This window comes from Anomalospiza imberbis, chromosome 9 (genome assembly GCF_031753505.1).
Source record: "Anomalospiza imberbis isolate Cuckoo-Finch-1a 21T00152 chromosome 9, ASM3175350v1, whole genome shotgun sequence".
In the NCBI taxonomy this organism is placed as follows: Eukaryota; Metazoa; Chordata; class Aves; order Passeriformes; family Viduidae; genus Anomalospiza; species Anomalospiza imberbis.
The window spans coordinates 26,869,637-26,895,326 of NC_089689.1; the positions used below are offsets into that span (position 1 = coordinate 26,869,637).

A 25,690-nucleotide genomic window follows, 5' to 3' on the forward strand; every position below is an offset into this window, starting at 1 on the left:
ACACCATCTCTGCAAGACACCCTTTGGTCCTGTGCAGCTCTACTGTTCTACATCACTTCTGCCCTCAAAATCTCTTTTGTCCTGAGTGAGAACCTGCTCATCACGATTGAAACAGTCTCATTCTAGAAAGAAGAAAATGAGAACTAAATGACAAACTGTTCCAGCAGAAGGAATTAAATCTTAGAAATGGAGTCAGGTTGTGCTGGAGTCAGTCAGATCAGAACTGAATTTTCCCAAGTGCCAGCTGGGTTTATGGGTTGTACCTGTAGGAGAAAGAAAAACCTTGTATGATGCTGAGAACTCCCTGTCCAGGTGCCCGTGTGTGGACAGGTGATCTGGATAATCACAGTTAGATAAAAGCTAAAGGGTGTTCTGTGGTTGGAAGGAAACACTGTGCAGCTTTTCTTTTACACCAGTGAGAATAACTTCTGGTCTCTGCTTTTCTATTCAGCCTGACATTTATTGCTCACAAACAATGGAAATAGCTCACATTTAAAATGCTTGCTCATCTTAAAACCAAGACCCAATCAAAAAGGAACTCTTTGAAAGAAGTTTTCAGCAATAATTTATTTCACTATAATATGAACAAGCTTGAACTGAAACTTTTATGACCTATGACTTGTCAGATTTTTCTTCACAGACCTTACCCTTTAGCACATTTTTCATGATAATACAAACCAATCCGTTTATTATTTTCAATTTAAAAAAGTAAAAAAGTATTGCATCCTCATGAAAATTGCTTCATTGTTGGGCTGTTTGAGTGGTCAGTGTAATATATCATTGTTTGATCTGGCAGAACCATCTATTTATAAGCTAGTATGTGTCAAACTATTTTTTTGGCAAAACTGGGAAGACACCTGGTTTAGTTTAGATTCCTCGCTATGTAATTCCAAACATCGTTCAGTCCTCTTGGATGGAAAACGTGGGCTGGGATCCAGACTTAGGAGTGCTGCTGTCATTCACAAGATGCTCAAGGGCCTCTGCTCTCAAGGTTCATGAGATCATAAATTCTTTTTTAATTTTTCTTTTTTTCATAGTTCAAGTCTAGGCATGAACCCAGTGCAGGGCACACACGAAATGTGAGCGAGGCGCAGTCAGCCCCGCCTGCTGTTCCAGAGTTGCCTGGATTGACCAACAGAGGCAGCAGCAAGGCTGAAGGTTTGCTGGTGAGATCAGGAGGAGTGGCTCACCTTTGCAGAGCTGACATAAAGCTTGGGCAGGCAGTGCAATCCTGGGCCAATATTGGGAATAGAAATTAGAAACGCAGTAATTCTGCAGCTAAGTACATTTAAGGGAACTGGTGATTGATTTGCTGTTGAAAGGTACGGTTCAATAGCAGTGCAATAATGCCTTTACAGAGGTGTCTTTGTAGTTTGTTCGTTCCCCCTTGTTATATATGACATGTTATATACGACATTTTATATATGACATACTGTAGCAGTACTGTATTTTAATACAGTTCTCCTTTTGAGTCAGCTAGATCGTGTTATTAGAAAAGATGCAGGCTGTGCCTGTCACTGTTCCATGGTTGTAAAGCTTAAGAGCTTTATATTGATGGATTCATATTGATTTCAGCTGTAATTGGTTACAGATCTCATAAAGGGTGCTGGGATCATCACTGTCAAGTGATTGGTGTGATGAGAGTTGTAGTGTGCAGGACTCTGTGTGTGTTCAGCACTTACATAAATGTAGTAGTATAGATGAGGGAGAAGGCAAGGTGAGAGCCAGAGGAAGAGAGGAGGAGGAGGAGAGAGGGAAAAGGGAGGCACAGACCCTGACCATACACTGTGCTCCTGATCAGACCCATGAACCTGGTCCTTTCTGTCCAGTAACATCAGAGCATTCAGCACCAGGATCAGCCTTTAGCAGCCTTTGTTTTGCCTCTGTGGTGGATCTTCTGTCTTCTACCCGAGAAAAAGCCCTTTGCAAGGAGCTGACCAGTTGTCTAAATAGGCTCCAGCCCCTCTTGATTATTTTCTCTTCATCCTCCTGGTGAGGGACATAGGTGGTCTGGAAAACAGAGGCCAAGTGAAACTGTTCATGCCCAGAGCAGCTAAGCAAAACTATGCTTTGAGGCCAACTTATTTTTCATAATTTATCTTGTAATGTAAGCCAATTCAGTAGTTTCAGGCAAACTTATTTAAAGCCTTAAAGGGCAAAGGACTTGTATATTTAACCACAGGCTAAGTCTGACTTAAGTACACTGAAGTCAGCAATAACTGTTACCTCAGTGGCTTCCTATGTCCCGTTAGGCAAAGTCCTTCTGCTCCTGCAGCCCATCTTTAGACACCCCTCAGTAATGCAACCTTGACAGTGCTCTGGAAGGAAGAAATGGAGCTTGGATGTGAGTGGATGAGTGGTTATTTGTGACAGCTGAACATTTATCAATGTAGTGAGTACCCCTGCATTGCCATTTCTAGCGTGTGTGGGGCACTGAGTTATGTGCTGAGAGAAGAGTTGGTCACTCAACCCTGGCACTGATCTCAGCCAGCTTGCTGAGGCCTCTGAAAGGCTGCCAGGAGAAATGGCCAAGAGGAAAGGATGCCTGAAGTATTTCCCTTCTTGCTACTTCAGATTTCTCAGGGCTCCTGCAGGCTGGGTTTAACCAGCTTGCTGAGGTGCTGAAGCGTCCTGGAGTGCCATGGTGCTGCTCTGCTCTTTGGCCAAGCCTGTCCCTAAAGGCAGCCAGGGGGTCACAGGAGGGACAGCTCCTCTGGAGCAGACCACAAGGGTAAAACCTGATGAAGTGGGAGAGGTACACTTTAAACCTTCTCTTGCCCAGGGTTGAACCTTCTTTAATCCTCCTGTAGCCCTTCTGATCCACCTCTTCCAATTTCATACTGGAAGACAACTTAGGATGAGGGAAGGGGATTCTTCATCTCTCCTGTTGAAGGTGCCAGGACCAGAAGGAACATTACTCCTGTCACAGAAGGCATTCCCTTGTTTTCCAATGGTCTTAAAACTCTATGCATATTTTATTTTGTGTGTCTTTAATGAAATTTTCAGAAACTGTTGGGTTACACAGAGTTTGTGTCGTCTTCTTGGACTCTGATATCTGTAACACATCCAGCTTGAACTGTAGGTAGCTAAGTGGTTTGCTGGATCTGGCCCTAAATATTTCTTCTGCTCAAAATATGAAGTGTCACCTTGCTATTAATGGAGCATCTTCTCTGATAGAGCCATTACTTTTCTTAGTTGTCTGCTACTAATTCCAGGCTATTTAAATGAAGTTACATGGATATGCATGGCAAATACATCCATTTAAAACCAGTCAGCAACTGTGCCAGCACAGCCTCTGATGGTTTATGAATCTGCAAAGGTAGCTAAGCTAAGAACCTATAGAAAGTAAAAGAAAATATTATTATCAAGAGCCAGTAAAGGGGCTACATTTTCTCCTTTTGTGTTAGAGATTCTTTCCTGTAGCTCATGAAGAAGCAGTGGGACAGGCTATCCCCACTAAATCATTCCTTTGAGCATATGTTGGGTTTGAGCTGTGAGAGAGGGCAGGATGTTGTGGATTCAAACCATTTCATACTGACTCTTTGTGCAGTGAGAATTCAGTCCTGAGACAGGGGCACACTTTGATTTTTTTCTTTTTCCTGTCCTAGTAGATCACTGTAGAAGCAGCGCTTAGCAGCTACTTAAAAAAAAAAAGGAAAAATTGTGAACATCCTCTATGGCTTTTAAATGCAATATTTAATTTTTAAAAAGTTCTGTGTCCAGAGCCTGGGACTATTGCAGACTTCAATAAATTAGCATTCCCTACTAAATGGGCCTTGAGCTGTTTCTTAGACTGTTGCCATTCTGTCCTTGGTGGACATGGATGTCCTTCCACTTCCTGTAAGGAATGGCATTTTATTTCTTGTTTTGTCAGTTTTCAGGATCCCAAGATCTTTGATTCTGATCCTCAGAATTTTGAAATACTGTGTCACCTTTACCATTTTGGGGTAAAGTTTGAAACTTCATATTTCTCAGAAAAACTCTACTGGCCTCTACCCAACAGTTAGAGGGAAGAGATTCACAGTAATAGGGATATTAATTGAAGAGTTTTCAACAGTTTTAAGAATGCCTTTTTACCCTGCAGTAAATTACACATCTTTGTTCTGCTCCCTTAATTGTTCTGAATTCTCTGCTTCCTGTTGTACCTATCTGTTACAATTAAGGAGCTCTTTTATATTTATCCTTAATTTCATAAGGGTAAAGAGGATGCAGGCTGTGGAAACAACTAAAATATTTTGTCTTCCATATGCAATATGGAATCCCAATACAGGATCCTTTCTGCTCCTGAATGTCTGTTTGCTGAGCCCTGACAACGAACACTATTTCCAGTTCTGTACATATCTTAGCAAAAAGTAGGGCCTGTTCCAGTGGTGAAGGCATAAATTTGTTTTATGAGTGTGTTACACAAAACACCACAAGCTAATAGATTCTGATTTTTATTTGGTGGTAATCTTGATCAATAGCAGCTAAACCATTTACAGAAGAAAAATAAATGGAAAGAAAATTTCACATTTATATTCCAGCTGTGCAGAGGGATCTTGGGTTTTCCCCCATTCTCTCCTCCCAGAGCTTGTCAGCAGTAGGAATTCATAGTAATAAAAGCCAGACTTATTTCCAATGCAGGTGTTTCTGGAGTGATTGTAATCTTTTTGATTAACTGCATCTGCAAGAGATCTCATCATTACAAGCAGAGCAGAAGTTATGAAGGAAGGTGCCCCTAAAGTAGCGAGCTGGCAATTAAAATAATATGATATGCTTTGGCACATGGGATTGGATGGGAATTTTGGAAATACATAAAGGTAGGTCTGAAGATGTCATTATGCCACCAAAATCTTTGAAGCCTGCAGCAACATAATGGATTGGCAAAGGCAAAGGAGCCCGATGTGATTAGGTAGTGCTGAAACCCAGCTTTTGGAGATTAAGCTGCATTACTAAGATCAGGGGCCCTTATCAAACTCAGTCCCAGCAGATTGCCCTAAGTCATCAGGGAAATGGCTGCAGAAAAGTGCTGATTTTGTCAAAACAGCATTTCACTGTTTGTGGAAGTTCCTAGGATGACAGCCTTGGAGGCTGGGGTTTGGTTTCCTCATGCCAAGAAGCAACATAAGGTTTGGGAACATTACAAACTGAGTGGTCTCACTCTGTATTTGGAACAACAAGATTTAATTGAAAGGGAAATTGATTAACAGTTGCTAATCAAGGCCACATTTTCTTCTAGCCTCTCATTTGGGGCATGTGAAATATTTATGAATGGTTGTCATTCCAAGCTGAGGTTTTAGAGAGAGCAGGGTAAATTTGCAAAAGTAAAATTGCTGTGCTGCAACCTGCCTGGAAGTTTTCATAGCCTTTACAACCACAGCCTAAGTAGAACTGTCACAAAAGGGTGGGACTGGGAAAGGTGGAACAGTCTGATGACAGCACTGTCCCTTCCTGCTCGCCCCTGCTGCTGCTGGCAGATCTTTTTCCAGATCTTTCTTGGTTGCCTGGAAAGAGATTTCTTTCCCCTGATGCTTATCATTACACTGATCCTTCCAGTCATAACAGGATATCATCCCTTACAGAAGCCTTTTGGGGTGAGAAGTTACTTCCATACATGCAGATCCGAAAATGGGTGATTACCCAGGACATGTGTCAGGGCTTGAACCTCTGAGTGCCAGTCCAAATCCCAGTTTTTGAGATAACCCATCCTGCTTTGTGGTGTAAAATCAGCTGACACCTGGATGTGTGGCACAAAGAATTAAACTTTCTCAGCCAGGGCCATGGCAGTGCTTTGGCTTTCCCATCATTACTTGCAGAGAGACAAATGAAAGGATTCAGTGTCCTGCAGCCATGACCCAAAGTCAAAAGGCTGTCTAAGTTGTTACTGGAGGAGATCCAGTTGTAGGAAGAAAAATTCTTGCCAAATCAGCTAGAGAAAGTTGACTGAAGTGTGTTTGAACAGACAGATTGTTCAACCATCTATGCAGCTGGCTCAGTAGAGGAAACAGTTATTCCTGGGTAATTGGAAGCAACTATGTGTATGTATGTATAAAAAATAATAATATATATTGGACAGTCTTTCAAGCTGTCACCGATTCTCTCAGTGAGGAAGCTGAATTCCAGGGGTAGTAGAAAATTTCAGGGTTGGTACCCTCCCACCCCAATAATCCCCTATTTTATCATAGGAGTCTGTGGCTCTGGATAGTTGTTTGACACGCTCCACTCAGCTGTCCCTATTCTGTCTTGCCTTAAAAAGCTGTACCAGATTTCCTCTGCCTCATCATATATCATCAAATAGGGAAGGCCTTTTGGTTTAGTGAACCTGGTTGCTAAATCCAGGATGGGATTTCATCAACAGCTGAACATCAATGCAGAACCACGGTGTGGACTTGCTAACAAAACATTTCAAATTCCCCATTCTGCATTCATTTGCATTTTGGGGCTTGGCAGCAGCACCAAATTTTGTATTTTCTTTGGGACAGCACAAGAAGAAATTCTGTTCCTTTTGAAGAATTTACCCTTCCCTGCCAACCTTCTCTTCTGGGCACATGGCAGGACACTGTTGCTCTGGCTCTGGCTTTTCTAGTGGGGACTGAAGGGTTAAACTGAGCCCCAAGCACTTGTTCATCCAACATACCCTGCACTCCTCACTCTCCAGGATTTATGGTCATCTAGTCACTTGTTTAAAAGATTATTGGAAAAATATGTAAATGAAAGTTAATAAATGTAGCAGAGTGGTGTAAAAGCAGACTTATTAGCAACAGGATGCAAGGCTCTGCACATGCTACATTTCTGTTGCTGGAAACACCATCAAAGAGCTTTCCAAGACTGCAAGGCCCAGATGGATTTCACATCTTTATGCACCAGCCCTGAGCCAAAGCTGAATTCACAGGTGAAGCTGACACCACAGCACATGGGGAGGTGTCTGGGTTGTATGTCTGTCCCTCACCCCAGCTGCAGCTCTGGCTCCTGGGAGAAGTGGGGGAGGTCTCCTCAGAAAAGTGGTTTTGGGTAGAGCAATAATAATAATAATAATAATAATAATAATAATAATAATAATAATAATAATTGGTGCAAGGGACATATTTGCTTCTACATTGGGAATTTAATGAGGCTTTGGCTTTCAGGCTGAAAATACACATCACAACTATTCTTTTTCCAGGCCCACTGGAACTTTTCCCCCTCTAGAAGTCAAACATCTTCTGCCAGCAGCCTGTGGGGCAGTGCATTAACCATGCTCTTTTCTTCCTTTGCTGGCAAAGAAGCTGTAGACTTAAATAGCAAAACACCAGTGCCACAAACCCCATTTGCTTTCAGCACCCACAGGAATCATGGCAAGGGTTTCTCTGGCAGCTGGTGGCAGTGGCCACCTACCCGGGCAGCAGGACATGGAGCAGAAAGAGCAGAAACCTATTTTCCCCAGAGTATCTGCTGTCCCTATTACAGGCTCCGCTCTCCTGAGGGAGCAATCCTCCAACTGTGTAGCTGATGGAGAGATCTTACAGACACAATATTCCACACTGACAACCAAAGACAGGTCTGTGGGTATACTCAAGTTTTTTGGGAAGAGGTCCATATGGCAAAATTTGGGAGTTAGTATTATTTCAGTGTTAAACAGTTAGGTGTACTTGAACTATACTCTGCAGAACCCCACTTAGATTCCAAAACAGATGCTGTCAGCACACCAGACTGGATTCTGTAGCCTGGAGATGTAGCCAGAGGCCCCACTAAATTCCCTGTCTGTACTGGTATTTGCTCTGTGATTGCCCAAACACCCCTGATCCCTTTTTGCATGGGGAGCAGAGTGTTTGGGCTGCTGCAGAACCCAGCTCTGCCCTGCTCTGAGTGCTGGGAAGGCGCCCCAGCCCTCCAGCAGGCCCCGTGCCCAGATCCACCAGTGCTCCAGGGATCCTGCTGTTCACATTCATCCTCTTGATCAGGAACCAGATGGGCGTGTTCAAGACACCTTAAATCCGGCCTTTGGAAACCTCAGACTGAGAGAGCCCTTACAAAAATAAGCCCTCAAACAATAACAACAAAACCAGCATGTGACTAAAAGCTGGAGTGAGGCACTGCCAGGATTTCTCTTGGCAACCCGTCACTCCAAGAATCTGCTTCTTGCCACACTTGTGCAAGGCACATTATTGAACATTTCCTGACTATTTGCCCAGGATGCTGTAAATGCTGTCCAAATAGCAGGGTCTCGCCTGCTGCTTTGATACATCTGGCTAAATTGCATTAAGCAGCACGCCAGAGGCTGATGGAGTCCCCACAGGACGTGCTCCATCTGTCAGGCTCTCCAAAGAGCCCGGGTGATGAATGATAGTGCTAACATTAAACAGCCTGCCTGTGATGTTTTTCAAGTGTCCCTCCCCAGCAGCTTGCCTGCTGCCCTGTCTTCCAGGAGATAACCCAGCACAACAGAACATTACCTCATTAAACAAGCTGGCTCTAATTAAAAACAGACAGGGCATCACCTCCCCTGTGTTAGCCTGAAGGGTCCACTCTGCTCTTTAAATTCCACTTTGGAAGATTAATATCCATGCACGTTGTGAAGAGTGACATTCTCAGAAGCAGTCAGCTCAGAGCAAATATTGGATGTGATGAAAGTGAGCATCAACAACAAAAATTGCAATCATGGGGGCTTTAGATGTTCGTGCCATACCCTGAGAGGGTTGTGTGGATGTGTGTGTGAGGGAGCTCTCCATCCCCAGCTTAGAAGAAAGGAGAGATGTGATTTTGCGCAAATCCCACATTAATACCACCCAGACATATAGTTTAGGCCCAGGTTCTCTATCACTACACTATACCTGTATAAATATATATAATATTATGTATATATATATATAAAATATATATATGTATATATTTTCACAGGACATTCACAGCAGAACCTTCTACAAACATCCTGCCACATCAGCTCCTCTGTTCCTCCCATTACTCCAAGTTTCAGGATAAAGAGAGGCCAGGTAAGAAATGCATTTGGCTGGCCCCTGAATGGATGGAAAGGAAAAGGGGAAAATGAATCATATCCATGAACTCAGAGCTTACTTTTCATGGCACTCAGGTTTTTCTTCCCTGATGGCTCTCTGGTTCATTTTAAGCCAAAGGTTTTAAGTTCAAAAATGACTTAATTTGGAATAATTTGAAGCAAGCCAGTAGCCTTATTTAAGTCAATTACTACTTAGTTTGGCCTTTATTCCTACAGAACATTTGACAAAGAGCACTGCCATGATTTATGCAGAATTCCCATTGCAGGAGTGGCCTGACACATTGGAAGCACTTTTTACTTCAGAATTTTACTGCCACTACCTGACTGGCAAATCTAATCCTTGTTTGGATTGCGTGTTCAGTTCATATTGAAGTGGTCAGTGGCAGAGATGTGAAAACCTATGGATTAACACTTCTTTCAGGTCCAGAAGCATCATGTTTTAAGAATAGCCTTTTCAAAGAATTTTTGCTAACCTTAAACAGGTGCAATCTGTTTGACTGGCAGTTTCACAGTTACTCAAATTACAATTAAGTGAAGTTACTATGATTTGTGTACTTAACTGTCTTTTTTTTTTTTTTTCTTTCATTGAAAAGATGATGCTTGAAGTCACAAAAAGCTGGCTTAGCAGCCACTGTACTGGAAAATCAGCACAAAAGGTGCATTTTAAATTGTCAAACATCATGTAAAAAGTCAAATGCAGTTGCCTCTGTGTAGAAAAGCTCAATAGGGTTGTTTGGAGGAGCATGGCAGGGGAAAAAAGTGCTTAAATATCTATAGTAAATTTTGATCTTAAACCCTTTGGTTTAAATTAAACCAGAGAGCCGCCAGGGAAGAAAAATGGTGACTTAACTAGACCTAGTCTGTGACCTGAAGAAATGGCTGTTTGAAATGCAGGTGATGTAGGCATTAGTTTTAGGTCATGGTGTCACCTGCACTTTGGCAGTATTTAGTGAAAATTGCTGTAAAAAAAACATATACTTGGTCAAGGTGGGGACATGTTGCAGCTTAATTAGCTGGTATCTTGGACAAAACAGCCAGAACCACTCAGCATGATCTGTAATTTAATCACACATTTAGTGGAAACAAGTGCCCTGGAAGAAAGATTCTCATCCTCTGTGCAAGCCTCTCCCCCAGGAAATGTTTGGCTCAGGACCTAAGCAAGGGAATTGAGATTTAAAACTGAAACATCAGACTTAATGCTCACCTTAATGTGCATGTGGGAACAGGAGAATGGATTTAATGAGGAAGAGGCAGTTTGGATCCTTGCCCAAATCTTAGTCCCCAGAATCATGGCTTGAGAATGATCAGGTGCATTTAAAAAAAAAAGGTTTCTTATTTCTGTGTTCTCCAATATCTATTTCCTGCCAGTGGTCAAAGTGAGACTGTCAGGTACTCCAAGATCATCTGTTTTCTAGCAAGACCCAAAGTATCAGGAAGATATTATCCTGATATCTTTTTATCAGGAGGTCATCAGCCCAGTTATGGAAGGTCATTTGGAGAGGTCAGGCAGCCGTAGCAAAGCTGGCAGTCCCTTGAGGTACTTCAGTCAGGAGCTTCAGCAAAATTTCACTGAGTTCTTGAACCTTACAGCTCCACATGGACTCCCACTCCTCCATTTATAGTGGTGTTCAGACTTGCAGTCAAGTTCTTTTAATCCATTAAGCATTCTTGTTGTTATGAGTATGATCTGGAACTCTTCATGATGCTTTAAAGTGTAACAGGTTTAAAAACCAAAACAAACCCAGGAAATAAATGGCTTTTTCAGTTTGCTTTTTGAATAGTCTGCAATAGTCGTAAAATCAAAGAGGAAATAATAAAATCCAATATTCATACACATTATTAACTAAGTGGAAATGGCTTTTAAAAACTCTCTACCTCCATCTGTGCTGTATCCTTGGGAGTTCCTTAAGGGCTCCCTTAAGGGATATTAGTGGCAAAAGTTGTGGTAGACTTCTCTTCTTCACTGGCAAGACCCTCACCTCCATCCTAAAACTGACTGGTTTCATATTCTCACCCTTTCACACAAGGAGGTAACTGTAAATTAAAGTGACACAAGGAGATAATTGCAAGTTAAACTGCTTGCTGCTGTGGAAGTTGCTAAAGGAGAGGGCAGAATTTGCTGATCTCAGAGTGAGCAGATCAGCTCATTTGGCACAGCAAAAAATCACATGTTACGTGCCTGTCCCTTGGAAATATGTGCATCTAGTTTGCAAATTCACCTTGAGTTAATGGTAAGCTGTTGCTCCTCTCTTCCATTCTGCAGCCATAATAATCATGAAGCCATGACATGCCAGCTCCTAAAACATCCTTTCTCCGTTCTCAGACCTAGGTCACCTTCCACCATTCGACTGTCTTACATTCCAAAATTCAATGAAAACTTTTGATCAAGATGTTGTTTCTTTGCTTTATCAACTCCTCTAGTAGATGAGATGTTTTGCTCAGTGATGGAATACAGTGCCAAAGGACATTCCTTCAATGTGCCATTTTCCAAGCTGATGGCTAACACAGTGTTCTAGCAGGTCCTTCTTGTGCACAAGGAGGTGTGATGAGATGTAGAAGGATGGAACAAAGCAAATATTGCCTGACAAACGTTTCCTGAGAGCAGGACAAGGAGGATGCTCCCTCCTACAGAGAAGAGTCTGGCAAGTCATAGAAGGTCATGTCATTTAGCTGTGTCCTGACAAAAGCAGATGTTGGGCACACCTAACTTTCCAATACACCAGGAGACAGTGTTTTTTCCACAGCTCTCCTTGCTTCACTCATCAAGGTAATTGGTTTCAGCTGAAATCAGCTTGCCTTCCTCAGAGCTGCCTCTTGGCAGACCAGGCACCTGCACTGACTAAACAAGGCCCTTTTTTTTTTTTTTTTTTTTTTTAATGCTTCTGTTAATACATTAAGTTGCTAAGCAAGTTCCAAACTTTTAGGAATTCTGTGCTAGCAAGGTTTCGAGAAGTCCTGTTTCTGTCCAAATGTGTGAACTCCACCTGAGCCTCTGGCACCTTGTGTACTTGATGGATGCTCAGGAACAGCCTTGGCCTGCAAAGCTGCATGGAGATGTTTGTTACTGCACCTCATGGGCAAACTTCTGTAATCCACATTCCCTTCATGCAGAAACTGCTCCATCCCTCCTAAGAAGCTTCTTTGAATGTAGTCATGTTCTGGTGTCAACTTCTTTGAGGCCTTTAAACAATGTAAGACCTGCAAATGGAGTTGAGCAGAGAATGTTTATCTCATTGGCAAAAAAAAGTGAATCTCGAGCTTTTCCCCTGCTGGGAGTCATTACAAAACCAGAAACAGCTCAAAATAGCCTGAACTTATTCCCCTGGGATGTTTTAAAGCCCATCTTCCATCCTGGCCAGGCCTCACTCAGGATATTCTGAGTTGTCTTGGTATCAAGTAACAGATGCATTTCTGAAGAGTTTTAACAAAGACATTTTCCAGCAGAAGACATGTCAGAATGGTCCTAACCAGACCTTACAATAGAGCCAATCAGTCATAAGTTTTGGGAGGTTTGATGGTTAATTCCAACTTCCAGCTCTGCTGCAGGAAGAATTTAACACAGCTGGGATTGATTAAATAAGAAACTTGAGATGACACCATTGCAGGTCTAAACAGTAATGGCAACAGATCTCTCTCCTCTCAACACCAAAGGTAAAACTCAAAGTAGTCTTGGCTGTGTCTTGCACATCTGCAGATCCAGGATGTGTCAGGCTGCACTGCACAAATCCCTGAGCACAGCCTCAGTGATGACCTTTATTTACAGAATTAAATGGGGCACCTCTCTCCCTCAGTGTCTCACTGGTGCTTAGATACCCTATTTAAACACCAACCTTTCAATTCCCACAATCCCCTTCCAAAGGGGAAAATACTCTCATTCCTCACAAGCCCTCTAGGACATAAACACAGTGCTAACCTTCAGATAGAAAAAGAGCTATTCCAGAGAATGAAATGGTTCCTGACTGTAGAATGAGAGTTTGGCCATATAAACTCGCTTTGGGGTCTGTAGTACAGGATATGAACATGAATGAAAGATTGAAAATATGAGTTGGGAATAAAAGTTCTCCCTAAATCTCTCTTATTGTATAAGCTGCTATGAATTAAAACCCTTTCAGCCTGATTTTTAGTCATCAACGTAATTATCCAGGAACATTTTCCAGACCAGTGTTTTTTACAAGTATTTTAACAACCTGCAAATCAGGAAACTGTAAATCAGAGAAATGAACTGAAATCAGCAATCACAAGGCAGGAGGCCCCTGGCTGAGGCTGTGACAGTGAATAGTGGCAGCCCTTCTCCCTTGCTTGCCAACACTGAGAATGGCTGCTGGGGATAGGCTCGAGCTAAAATCCACCACAGCCTGGCACCTGACAAGGTTGAGAGAGTTTGACTGCAGTGCCCTGAGGCAGAACACACTCAAATCTGTGAAAGATGGGGCATTGCAACACTCTGGGTTTGCATTCTCTCCTTTTTCCTCTCCAAGCAGGACAAACCTACAACTAAAACTCCTTTGCAAGCGTCCTCTTCCTTTCCCCAGAATGAGCCAGTTCTGCTTCACTTTCATACACCAAATTGAGGCAACAGGTTTATAAACCATATTTGCAGGACAATCCATAAGTTTTAGTGCCAAAAAGAGCAGCTGTGTGTTTTCTAGAGGTGCACTCCATCATCAGCCTGGGTGAGTCTCACCTCAAGGCAGGATTCCGATCTTTATTCCATGTTGTAAGTATGGCATTAGTTTTGCTGTAACCTTTTTTTTGTGTAGTCAAGTGAGATAATTTATTCAAAAGTATTGAATACAGAGGGATTCCTATTCAGCCTTTGCAGATATGGTTGAGTGGCAGCCCTTGGGTTCAGTGGTCAGCAACCCGTATGGCAGATGTCTAGTCTTTGACAAAGGATTCATGTACCAGAAACCAAAATCACAACTGGCATGGCAGAAAAGTGAGCCAGTGAGGTTCCTGCTCTGCTCTCTTCTGTCTGGGAGTGAAGTGATTCAGTTATTAGAAAAATCTCTATAAAAGTGTGGTACAATGGAAAAAAAAAACAAAAAAACAAAAAAAAAAAAACCAACAAAACCAAGCAGAAATAAACAACAGCAGAAGAAAATCACTGCGTTTTAGTTTTTCCTTACCGAAGATGTCAAAAGAGGACTGACACTCTTCCCCTTACCCCCAAAAATTAATTTAAACCTTGCAGAACCACTTATGTAGCCAGATACCTGGAGCTGCATTAGTGCTTACTCACACTTGGTGATAACCCCAGCCAAGGAATACATAAAAGGTGAGTTCCAGGAAAGTCCAGAAAAGGAGTGAGATGGGGGAAAAGGATGAGAGGAAGACAAATCGATTGTGAGTTTTACTCTCTTCTGAATAACTTCTATGAGTCTGAGAAGAGTCTTTCTATTGTTTCTGAGAGGCTTTTTTTTCCACTTTCCAGAACTCTCCAGAGTTCTCCCCAGGCTTTGCAAGTTTCTGTTGTAGCACAGAATAGGTCAGTGTTCTCTAAATCTAAGTGGTGGCTTTTCCTTGCTGAACTTCCTTCCATAAGGAAAATGCATTGGGGTTACCAGGAGGGCTGGCAGCAATTTCCTAAACAGCCTTTTGAAAGTTAAAAAAAAAAAAAAAAAGAAGCAAATAACAAACACAAAGATATTCAGTACTCCCATCTCTTTGCACAGAAATGCTGGCAGCTGCTGCAGGGAGCTGAAAAAATCATCATTATACTCCAGGCAGCTTGAAACCAAATAATATGCACTCACAAAAGGTTTTCATTTTGTAGCTATTGTGCCTGGCCTGTTTGGGAGGAGGGGAGAAAGAGGCCTATTGTCTCTTAAAAAGCAAAACAGTGGCCTGGTTTTAGTTCTGCAGGAATGGAGCGATCTGTGTGCTATTACAGTCAAGACATCCTCTCTGCATATCTCACTCCCTGCTCCACTGAGTTTGCAACTGGTTTGCCAAATCCCCACAGGGCAAGAGGCCTTGCACTCCAGCTGCTGGAGAAGGAATATCCCCCACTGCTCAGTGTGATAGAAGAGTAATAAAAACATCATTTCTAATAAGAAAATGAGGCTTGCAGAAGCAAATGGAGGCTGGCTGGCTTAACAGAGAAAGGGCTTTGGGAAGGACAAAGCCATCCTTAGCAAGCTTGGGGTTGAAAACTTGAAAAGAGCAAGAAGTGTCCCAGAATCCCTCAAATGTAGGCAGATAGTGAACCTTTATAGGCATTTGTAATTGCAAATTGTGTAGGCATTGTAATTGTATAGGCATTGTAATTGCTGTCTAAAGTCCTGTTAAACTTTTAATAGACACTACAATTCTTTATGAAAATGTTGTTCAGGATCTTTCTAGAAGAAAAAACACTTCTCTAATCAAGCCATTACTTCAACTTTTCTCAGCCTCCCTTTTGGTCCTGACTACTCTTCTAAACAAAAACAACTTTTAAAGAAAACTACTGGTTGTAGGTACAAAGCATCCACAGAATTTCAGCTCTGTCTTTGTCAAGGACTTAGCATTAATCACAACTGTGAATGACACTTTTATAAGTCAACTTTTCATTATACAGCCTTGCTCTTGCAGCCTTAAAAATATATAGTAAAGATTGTACCAACACTATAAACTCAATAATTATTTCGTCATGGCCTATCTTGCCCAAGACTATTCATAGGAGCTCTCATCATGTTCCAGAGAAATGGTTTTGCAAGGGAAAAAATTCCCAGAGAAGGGAGAAAATGGGAATTTGTTGTGTGGGCTCTGAACAAAAGCTCGAGGTGCTGATCCTGAAGCGCTCTCTCTGCAGTTGCCTCCTTCTCTTGAGCTGCTCTCCAGGAGTTGTTCAAAATCCATGTGTTTCACCAGCGAGTCTTTGGAATAACAACATCCTCAGAGGGCTTCTCCACCCTTATCTGTGCAGGAAGTCCCTTTGCAGAGAATTGCTCTTGGCAGGGAAAGTGTCAGCACAGCTCAGCCGATGAGATCACCGTGAGTTACCCCTTGGCTCTGCTGGGATCCCAGGCTGCCTTTTTGGAGGAGAGCAAGGAATTGCTCCCTTTCTATTGTTTTTGTACTAATAGGTCAGATAATAATCCTGCTTCATATCTTGATGAAAAGAGAGGAAGTATTCAAGGGGTCTTGCCCAGTCTTTTTTAGGTGAAATACACAATTGAAAATCCCTGTTCTCGAGTTTTTCCTCAGCATAAGGAACTCAGAGAGCTGTATTTTAAAAATGTTTTGAACATTTTGAGTGCACTGTCCTCTTGCAGTAAGTGCTGCTTTCCCAAAACTCAAGAAATAAGATGTGGCACCAACTATAAACAAAAGTGATTCAAACTAGTTCGTGAGCATCTCTGCTTACATGAATTTAGTCCTAAAAGCATTTTTATAATTTAAAAAAGTTATTTCCTTTTCTCCACTTAAATAATCTCAGCTATACATAGATATTGATCAAATAATTAAGGAACAAAGATGTTAATCCTTTGCTTTTGTGTTCAGCTGTTTTCAATGAAGAACCTTAAGTGTAGCATCAGAACAATTTGGACTCCTGGGATGTGTAAGCACATGGTGTCTCTTTCCAAACAAGATTCACAGAAGTTGTCTCATTTGAAGCACCAGGACAGCAAAAAAATAATAATCTTATAAAGAAAAGGAAACAAACTGTAGGACTTCATATGTTTTTCATTGGTCAAAATATGATCGTACTAAGAAAATGGGCAGGTTGAAAACTAATGTTTTCAGCTTCTCAATGCTAGGATTAAACTCCTGTCTCTGAAACTGTAGGAATTTGTCCTGTGAAACAGAAACAGCAACTTCAGCAATGAACATTAAAGGATCTATTATGACACTGAAATGAACTGGCCTGCTTGCACTCAGCTGAGCACAATGGTATAGGCATGCCCTCGTTGTTCATTGTAGTGGCGTTTCTAAACCCATATATATGTATATAATATATAAATGTATAAAATAAATAAACGTATAAAGTGTTCTGAAACATCCCCTCTCTTCCTTGTGGGATACTCATGCAGACCTGTGCGTTTTCCACTAAAGGAAAATGAAGGAATCTTCATGTATTTCTGGCATCCAAGGAGAACGATGTGAATATTATCTTTGGATCAAGGTCTTCGCTTTGTTGCTCCGGATTATTTCACGCTCAAACATTTTGTGAACCTTGGCTCAAACACTTTGCATCTCAGACTACATCCAGGTTGGCTTTCACAAATACTTGGCACCAAAATCCTTGAAGATGCATTGCATATCTGTGATGTTCTGGAAGGTGCTTCTGTGACTGCAAGAACAATGTTGGTAGGAGAGATGGGGCTAGAAGTGTTTCTTAAGTCAGTCATTGTGTAGGACAAAGGACAAATGAAGCTCAGTTAAACACTGGAAAAAACCTTCAAACAAACAAATCCCCAGCAAGCTCAACAGATAGAGGAGCTCAGGGAGAGGACAGGGATTTGGAAGCATGGGATTTCTGAGCTGATGTGGCCAGAAAGCCTCCAAATTATATGAAATGGGTAAGTCTCCCACATTGCTTCGATTGTTTGAAAAATTAGTACCTCCAACTTATTCTTACAATACAGGAAAGAAGTGTTAAGACAAAGGACTGGACCTCCACAGCATCCTGACATTGCAAAAAGCCAGAGTACAAAATTCTCTTCAGAAATTTACTGAGTTGAAAAGACTCAAAGGCCTGAAATGGGTAAAGTTTTTGTCATGAGGGACAGGATTCAGAAGTTCTTGGTTTTGAAGCTATCGGTGAATCAGTGAATGTTTTTTTTTTCTCCAGAGTAGAAGGATAACCGAGTTTGTTTTGTTCATAATGGTTTGTATGGACTTACATCAGAAACAGTTGCCTTCTGATGAAAGGAAAACTGCATCCTATGTGGAATTTGAAAGAATTCAGTATGATCTTCCGATGTTGTTAAATGCTAGAGATGAGTTAGTTCTGCAATATCTAACAGTTGCGAAGAGAAGTAGAACATTTGTAAGATTAGATGGAGCTGTTGTCAGTCAGTCTGACACTTTTATTTACTCAAAGGACAAGGTGATATCCAAATGGTCTTGAGACCGTTGCTCAGTGTATGGCATCAGAAGCAAACAATACAACAAAATTCATGAGCCAATCAGACAAGACAAAATAATTGACATATCCAGAAACCCCAGATGTTGCTGATCTTAGCTGAGATCAGGTTTGATAGTGAATGAGAGATTTTTTTTGAAACACAGAAAGGGAACTTGCAGCTGAAACTTTGTGTATAGAGGCTGAGAGGGCTGTTGCAGAGACTTTTGTCTCAGAATAAGGCACCTTATGCTGAGGATTACAATACAAGTGGAGCACGAGTTAAATGACACATCAGATAATAAAACACAATAGAGATGACAGGGGAGAAGAGAGGGATTAATAATGTGAATGCACTTTACAAGAGTATCCATGTGTGGAGAAATGAGTGAGCAGGACTAAGGATGAAAGTGGAAATTACAGTGTAACTTTAAAGAAATGGAGAAAATACTGTGATCTCTTCAATAGTGAGGTGGAAAAAAGAGACACTGGCTGTAATCCAGAGAGCTCAGCTGTTTTGTAGAAATACCACATTTTGAGGAGCTTTGAGAGACAATTACAATTCTCAGGACCAATAAAGCACCAGGGGCTGATAGTGTTCCTGCTGCATTATTGAAAACAGGAGGTCTTACACAGACTCAAAGGCTTTTGAAACTGATTTGGTTTGGAAGCTTGAATAAATTCCGAGTGAATATGCCCAATTCTCTAGAAGGGAGAAACCAGAATGGAAGAAATGTTGCAGTATTTTCCCTTCTTTGTACAGCCTAATATGTCCAAACTGCTTTATAAAAAAACCTGGTTTTGTTCACAGAGAGGAGAGACTTCATCCATTAAGAGCTCAGGAGAGAATAGGAATGTGATCAGGATATATATATTTTTAAAATATACTTATTTATTTATTTATTTATTTATCTGAGTATATGTTTGCTCTCTAGCTTTTAAGGAGGTATAATAAATCTTGTGCATGTGTCACAAATTGACTTCCAGCAGAAAAAGGGTCTGGTACAGCTTGAAAAACTAATTAGAAAGGTGCAAATACGAATTGATCGTAATGGCAAACGTTGTACGTTCTGCTCTGTTTGACCTCAGTAAAGGGTTAAGTCAGAGAGATGCTTAAGTATTATTCCTGTAACTTTTCATATGACTGGGTGGGATTAATACACTCATTGTGAAATTCTCAGAATGGTGTGAATTTGAATGGTTTACATTTCCTTTTTTACCATTGTGGTGAGTTAACTGTCATGAGAGAAAAGAAATACAGCTCAGAAGAGAGTTGTAGACCAGAAGGTACTGCAAATAAAAAAACAAACTCCAAAGAGTGCTTAAATTTGAAGGAAATAAAGCCCAGTTGTTAGCTTAAGATCATCTTGGGAATGCTTTTCTGGGAGTCCGTAAATACTCTAGATTATGTTGATGTTAAAGGGTTTGAACACCTCAGAGGAAAATAAGGCTTGTTAAGAGTGACAATGATGTTACTTTTTCTGCAGGTAACATTTAGGTCCAAAAGAGTGAGAGAGACCAAGCTGCAGAGCTTCAAGTTGTTGGATCTCTACTTAGATGGAAGAATGGTCACTAAATAACTTGAACAAAGCCCTGGGAAATGTTTTTGGCGAATGTAGGGGAAAATGTGTGGAGAAGATTTAATAAAGATGAGCTTGAAGTCTGTAAAGAACCTATTATAGTAAAGGTAATGAAATCCCTGGCCAATGTATTGGCAGAGCCAGCATTTAGGATGATGGGAGACAGAACAGCCAAACATTTCTTGACAGGCTGTTCTCATGGTATTTGACCTGGGTGCTGATCAAAGAGGCAGCATGACTGAGCATGACCAAGGGCCCTTAATGTGAATTAGTAACAATGGAGAAAAAAAAAGCCCTAATGGAAAAAAAATGCCCTTGACAGTCTTAGCAAACTATGGGAAGAGCCAGGGAATTTTTGGGCCTGTAGAGCTAGTAAATAAGTAACTAGCACTGCATTAAAAGCTGGATGTCATAACAGGGTTTCTATAATGGCAGATATAATGCAGTTAAAGTGCAATGGGAATTTTGCATAGAGTAGGTCAGAAGGTAGACCTGACCCAAATATTAGACATCAGTGGAGGTGAGAAAATGAGGGCAAATGTGCTTGGGAAGATCTAAAAGAGTTAGAACTATTGAACCAAGAACTGTGAAAGGAAGCAATTTGGCTGGAAGTGTGGTTGGTGATTATTAGAAGGATTCTGATGGCTGCAGCTTTGGTTTTCATGTGAATTCTTACATAAAAAATTGTCTCAGCTGGAGATAAAGAGCTGTAAATGCACCACACTGGGGTAATTCTGATATGACTGTTTGACCTTTATCTGTTTCTTCACTCGCATTTGTATTCTAACCTTCTCAACTGCTAGCACAATATTTTTATGACTTGGACTTACTCTTTATGCAGTTCACTTGTAGGAGCACTTCTGTCCTTAGCTAGCCTGAAAATTGCAGGGATTCTGGGATATGAGCCAAAGTTCTCTGAAGCTCCTGGAAACATTGTGGATGAGGCTCTGTCATGTGGCTGTTTGTCAGGTCTGAAGGTATTCATGATTCTCTGCCACATTCAAACTCTGGATGCTGACTTAGATTGGTAGGACTGACCCCGTTATATTTTCCATTTCTCAAACCTTTTTATTCTACATTGACGTGCAATCAAACCAACATTAAGTAATTGTTTGGTGTCCTGAGAATATGTGTGACTACATCCTGGGGGAGACAATGGAGACATTTTCCAGCTCCAGAAATACTTTGGGTTGAATTCCTTGATGTGCTGTGATTGTGTAGGTAAGTCATCCTTTTCAGTACCCTTGCCTGGCAAAAAAAAACCAAACAAACAAAAAGCAAACCAAAAAACAAACCCCTTATCACAAGTATTTATGTATTTATCACATGTGTATGAATTATGTACAGATACAAGCATTTTCATACCTGCACAAAAAGCTCAGCTCATTGCATTGTGATTTCCCAAAGCTCATTGCATTGTGATTTCCCTCTCAGCTCACCCTGGCTCTTTGCTCAAGCTCTCTCACAGCCCCTCCTGCAGTGGCTTTTCAACTCAGAACTTTTCTCCACATCCCACTTCCTCTTCATGGATTTAAAGGACAAGTTGTTCTCCCTCCAGTGGCTTTTGTTCCCATGACTCTTTCTCAGACTTTTGCATTAGCCATTAGTATCCTGTTGCCCCTGATAGCTCATTGAACTTGGTCTTGAGTCAATGGTCTTGTTTTGAGCCGATTAGAAAAGATTTCCTTTCCTTTATCAAAGCTAAACAAAAACAAGGAAATTAAATTAAATACAAAACTGTGTTGGAATAACAGTAGGGCTGTGACTTGAGGCAGGAAGCTCAAAGATAAGGCTGATGATCTGCCCAGAAGTGCTGCAGGAATGAAGGCCAGAATGTCAGCCATGATCCAGCATTTTTTTGGGGTTCCATCAGCTGTCTACCAGAGCAGTGACTGCCTGGAGTAAGAAAATAGCATCTCTGGACTGGGCTGGGAGGGAGGGGATGTGTAATCTCCTCCTGTGCTGTTCACCACCCCTCTCGGCGGGCTGGGAGCCGATACCTCAATGAACCCAGGGACATGTGTGCTCTGGGAGCAAATGAGAGGAGCCACAGACAGGAGGTCTGAAGGGCCTCTAATCACTGTCCTCATAGTGTCCATCCCTCATGAATCGATGAGATAATTTCTCTTGAGCATTTCAGGCTGCTTCTAGGGTAAGAAACATTGCTAAACTGAGCATCCTTTGCTGATGTTGTTCAACAGCTTTATTGTTCATCCTTCTCTGATACTTCTTTTTATAACCTTATACAGTGACAGAGGGCAAATATCCATTTATTCTATCCTTCCCTCAGTTTCCTTGATGAGAACTGAAAACTGTGTCTACACCTGATGCTAAAGGAGTTGGATTATTGCTCTGCTGGAAAACACCATGTTAGTAACTCGAGTGTATTTACTGTTGTGACTTCAGCTGGAAATCAGAGTTATGAAGTGTCCATCCATCCTGCTCCTTATGGAGACTGTTCACACTTCCCCTCCATGCTGGTGTCTGATAAAATGATAGAGAAATAACTGGGTGCAATGGCTTTAAATATATTGAACAGCCCCATAGTTTCACTTCCTAAAATTTCTGTCCTAAGTAGGAGTTATGATGCTCATATTCTCACCAGCAGACTAAGAGCCAAATTCAAAGCTGAAGAAGGCCCAAAAAAGAAAAGCTCTTCACTCTGCTAGCAGGTACTTGGGCATAGAAACATTGGGGAAGGCAGGAGGAGTGAGAAATGCAGAGTAAGAACTCCAGGCCTATTTTCTAAGACATGTGGTAAATCTTCCTTTTTAAAACATGAGTTTCTCCATCATCCTTAATTTATGTGAGCTTATTTCAATTGCACTGGTTCTAAATATTTCTTTGGCTATTTATTTTTAAATAATGTATTTCAAATTCTCTCAAGAAACAGAATATTCGATTGAAATTCAAGGCAGGGCCCTCTGTTGGAGCACTGCTGACAGACATCTGTAAGCACAAAAAAGCCACAGCTCAGGTATAAAGATAAAAGGAGCTCAAAACATGAACTAACTTCCTCACTTGCTGTAATTCAGTGTGGTTTGTTTCTTTCAGATTAATTGAACACTGGCAACTTCCAGTCATTTTTGTCGGGAGGTATTGCAGATAATCTTTTTCTCAATTAACCATTTTGGCAAAATACCTGAGGGAGACTATGGACAGCTTCAAACCTCATATAAATGATCTATAATAATTTAAGATGTGTAACGTTGTTGGACTGCTGGACTGCTGGCTGGTCAGAATATGCTGGGTTAAGTTTGGAGAATAAATGTCCCCATTCAGCAAAGTTCAGCACTCTGGAAGTGGTCACAGGACTTAAAACTTCTGTAGCTGACAGCAGAGTGTCAGGGCTCAGCCCTGCAAGTGCTGACAGTGCCCAAAGACAGCCCTGCTTGGAGCTCTGACACCTCCCTGTGCAGAGCAGGTGTTGGCAGGAGCTGGAGGTTCTTTGCCCCTGTTATCTGTGGCTGTTATCAGGTGAAGCCCCTGCCAGAAGGATGGAGAGTATAAAAAACCACATTCCAGTGACCCTTAAATTATAAAGATGCCTAAAGCTTGGGACCACCTGGAAGATGATGTTAGGAGGGAAACAGAGATGACTGATGGCTTTCTCCTTTTTTAGTGTCCTGATTGCTGTTGTCACTCCAAATGCCAGCCCTTCACAGTCTTATCCTGCTCCATCTCAGCATCAGTTTAACAGCATGGATGGTTTCCTTTGCCTGTGGCCATTTAGGGCTCATCCATCTGGAAAGACCTGCCAGAATGCCTGTGAGAACTCACCTGGGCAGGAAGGAATACCAGATACTTTGCCTTAATGATTGACAGAGTCCCTGTGATCACAGTCACACAAGCTGATATCCTGTGTGCTTTTCTGCCCTACCCCCGACTGGGATACATCCTGTGTGTTTGTATTTGCTGTTTTCTGCCTTCACTGGAACAGAGGAGAGAGTTGTTAAAAAATCCTGTTTTGATTGACTCCTCTCCCTATGCAAACCACTCTCTTTTCCTTCATGGTATTTGTCCACAGAAGATCTTCTGAAGCTGAAGGATAGGTGTGTTTTTCAGAAGATAAGGACACCTTGTTTTTCTTTGCTTAGCTGTTTTCCCTGACTCCAGTGCTGGAAGAGAGGCCCCTGACCTCTCTTCCTGATCTCTCTCTCCCTGGTGCTTCTTCTCTTAATATCAGATTTTCTTGGCATGACTTGAAATTCCCTGTTATGTTTTTTTTTTTTTTTTTGAGTTTTTATTCACCTTTTTGGGCATACAATGTAAAGAAGGGACCAAAGAGGGGACCAGCAGCAGAACTACCCAGTGGAGAAGTGGAGATGACTGACCCAAGCAAAAATTGTGCTACTTCCTCTGGCACAGGAAATAAAGAAAAAGGAATCACATGGGAAATATCTCAAAGCAAAACCATTGAGAATTTATGAATTAGATTCTCCAGAATACTCTTGCTGCGAGTTGGTCACCAAAAAAGCTCTTTAAACAGCAGTGTCATGTGACAAGTGCAGAGTCTGAGACTGCTCCCCATTTGGTTTTGGTTATTTAATACAAGTTAGATTAACAGAAAGCTCTTCAATGAAAGGCCTTAAGGAAGAACATATTGTTGATCTGAAAAAGCCAATAAACAACTGGCAGCCATGCATGGTATTTTCATGCTAAACCAAGATAAAAAGATTCCCTCCCGTTCTTCCCCGTGTTCCCTTGTTTCTTTTTGGGATAATGTGAACATATGTTTTTGTCCCCACGAACGGGACGTGATTTTGATCAAGGCTTTGGCATGTCCAGTGAGCCTAAAGCAATTTTTGCATTTGCAAATAACAAAAATTATTTTTTTAAGATTGGCAGCCCCCCACCCTTGCATGGAGCAAACCACCTCACAGCTTTGACTGTGACTCACAGGCCAGTGAGCCACAGGGAGTCTGCACAGCACTGCTGAAACCTGATTGTCTCCTCAAAATGAGTTTTGTAACCAAAGGAATGGCTCTCCTCCTCCACAGTCACGTCCAGGAAGCTCTTCTGCTTCACACCAAATAATAATTAGTCTGCCATGGCCTGTGTGACGCTTGAAAATGTCTGTACCAGTACCTAAAGACTCATCACCAACTTTCCTTTATTTCCAATTAAAATAAACATGTATTAAGTAAATATTCACTGTAAGGATTTAAATGTGAATTACTGCTGTGTGCTGTTTGTCAGGCCTTGTTCTGGGATGTGTTGCTTATGATCTGCCCGGGTGTTTGTTACATTTTCCCCTGTAAGAGTGTTTGGATATTTCATCAATCATGCATGCAAGTTCCTTTGTCGTCTTTTGAAGGAGTGATGTGGTTTCATTTATAAAAACCATGTTGAGAACATGCTTCCTTTTAAAAAGTGAAACCTCTTCTTTGCAGTGCTTCATCTGGAAGTGGCAGGGACAGAAAACAACTTTAGCTGGTCTTGGGGATGATTTTTCTGCTCTGGAAAGTTTTTCAGTTCTCCATGCAAGCAGCCAAGGCAGCCTTCTTGAAGGGGTCTGGTAATAATTAGGTCACTCTGTGTGGATGCCACAAACTGTGAGCAGTTCTGACAAAATCCAGGTCTAAACATATGCTTGGACATCTTCCACTGTGCAGAGATGGAAAGGAGGGTTTCAGTGATCTAGAACATTCCCAAAGACACACAAGAGAGTTTTAAGGAAGATGTGAAGGAATTCTGGTGCTAATGGATCATCCCCACACAGTCTCTGTGTGCCTGCCCTTAGGTATTGAGGGGACAGGGTTCTTTCTGCTTTTAGCCGCAGGCAATTTAATTTCTTCACTGAAGGGGTGGTGAGGCATTGGAACGGGCTTCCCTGGGAAGTGATGGAGTCATCATCCCTGGAAATGTTCAAGAAACACCTGTTACCTCTTTGGTGAGTAGATTGCAAAGAACAGCTTATAGGGAAATTCCTAATTAAAAAATGAGTTAATGAGTTCATCTGAGTTCACCATGAGTTTATGAGACTAATGAACTAACCCCAAGCAGTGACTGTGATGCTTCTCTGATTGTCCCTCCACCTTGATTGCTATTTCAATCCAGAACTTGATGAAAATCTGGGCGGGACAGAAC

General features: G+C 41.6%; 1 long non-coding RNA gene across 2 annotated transcripts; it reads left to right on the forward strand.

Annotated features, from left to right (window-relative positions):
* Nucleotides 1-7,271: 7,271 nt before the first annotated feature.
* On the forward strand, nt 7,272-23,805 carry LOC137478789 (uncharacterized). 2 transcript variants are annotated; one of them, XR_011001790.1, is made up of 4 exons: nt 7,273-7,516; nt 8,871-8,948; nt 19,508-19,635; nt 23,223-23,805. It is a non-coding gene; the product is annotated as an uncharacterized lncRNA (long non-coding RNA). The 2 variants fall into 2 exon arrangements; XR_011001791.1 differs by lacking the exons at nt 19,508-19,635; nt 23,223-23,805 and adding an exon at nt 10,106-11,091 and having other exon boundaries at nt 7,272-7,516.
* The last annotated feature ends 1,885 nt before the right edge of the window (nt 23,806-25,690 follow it).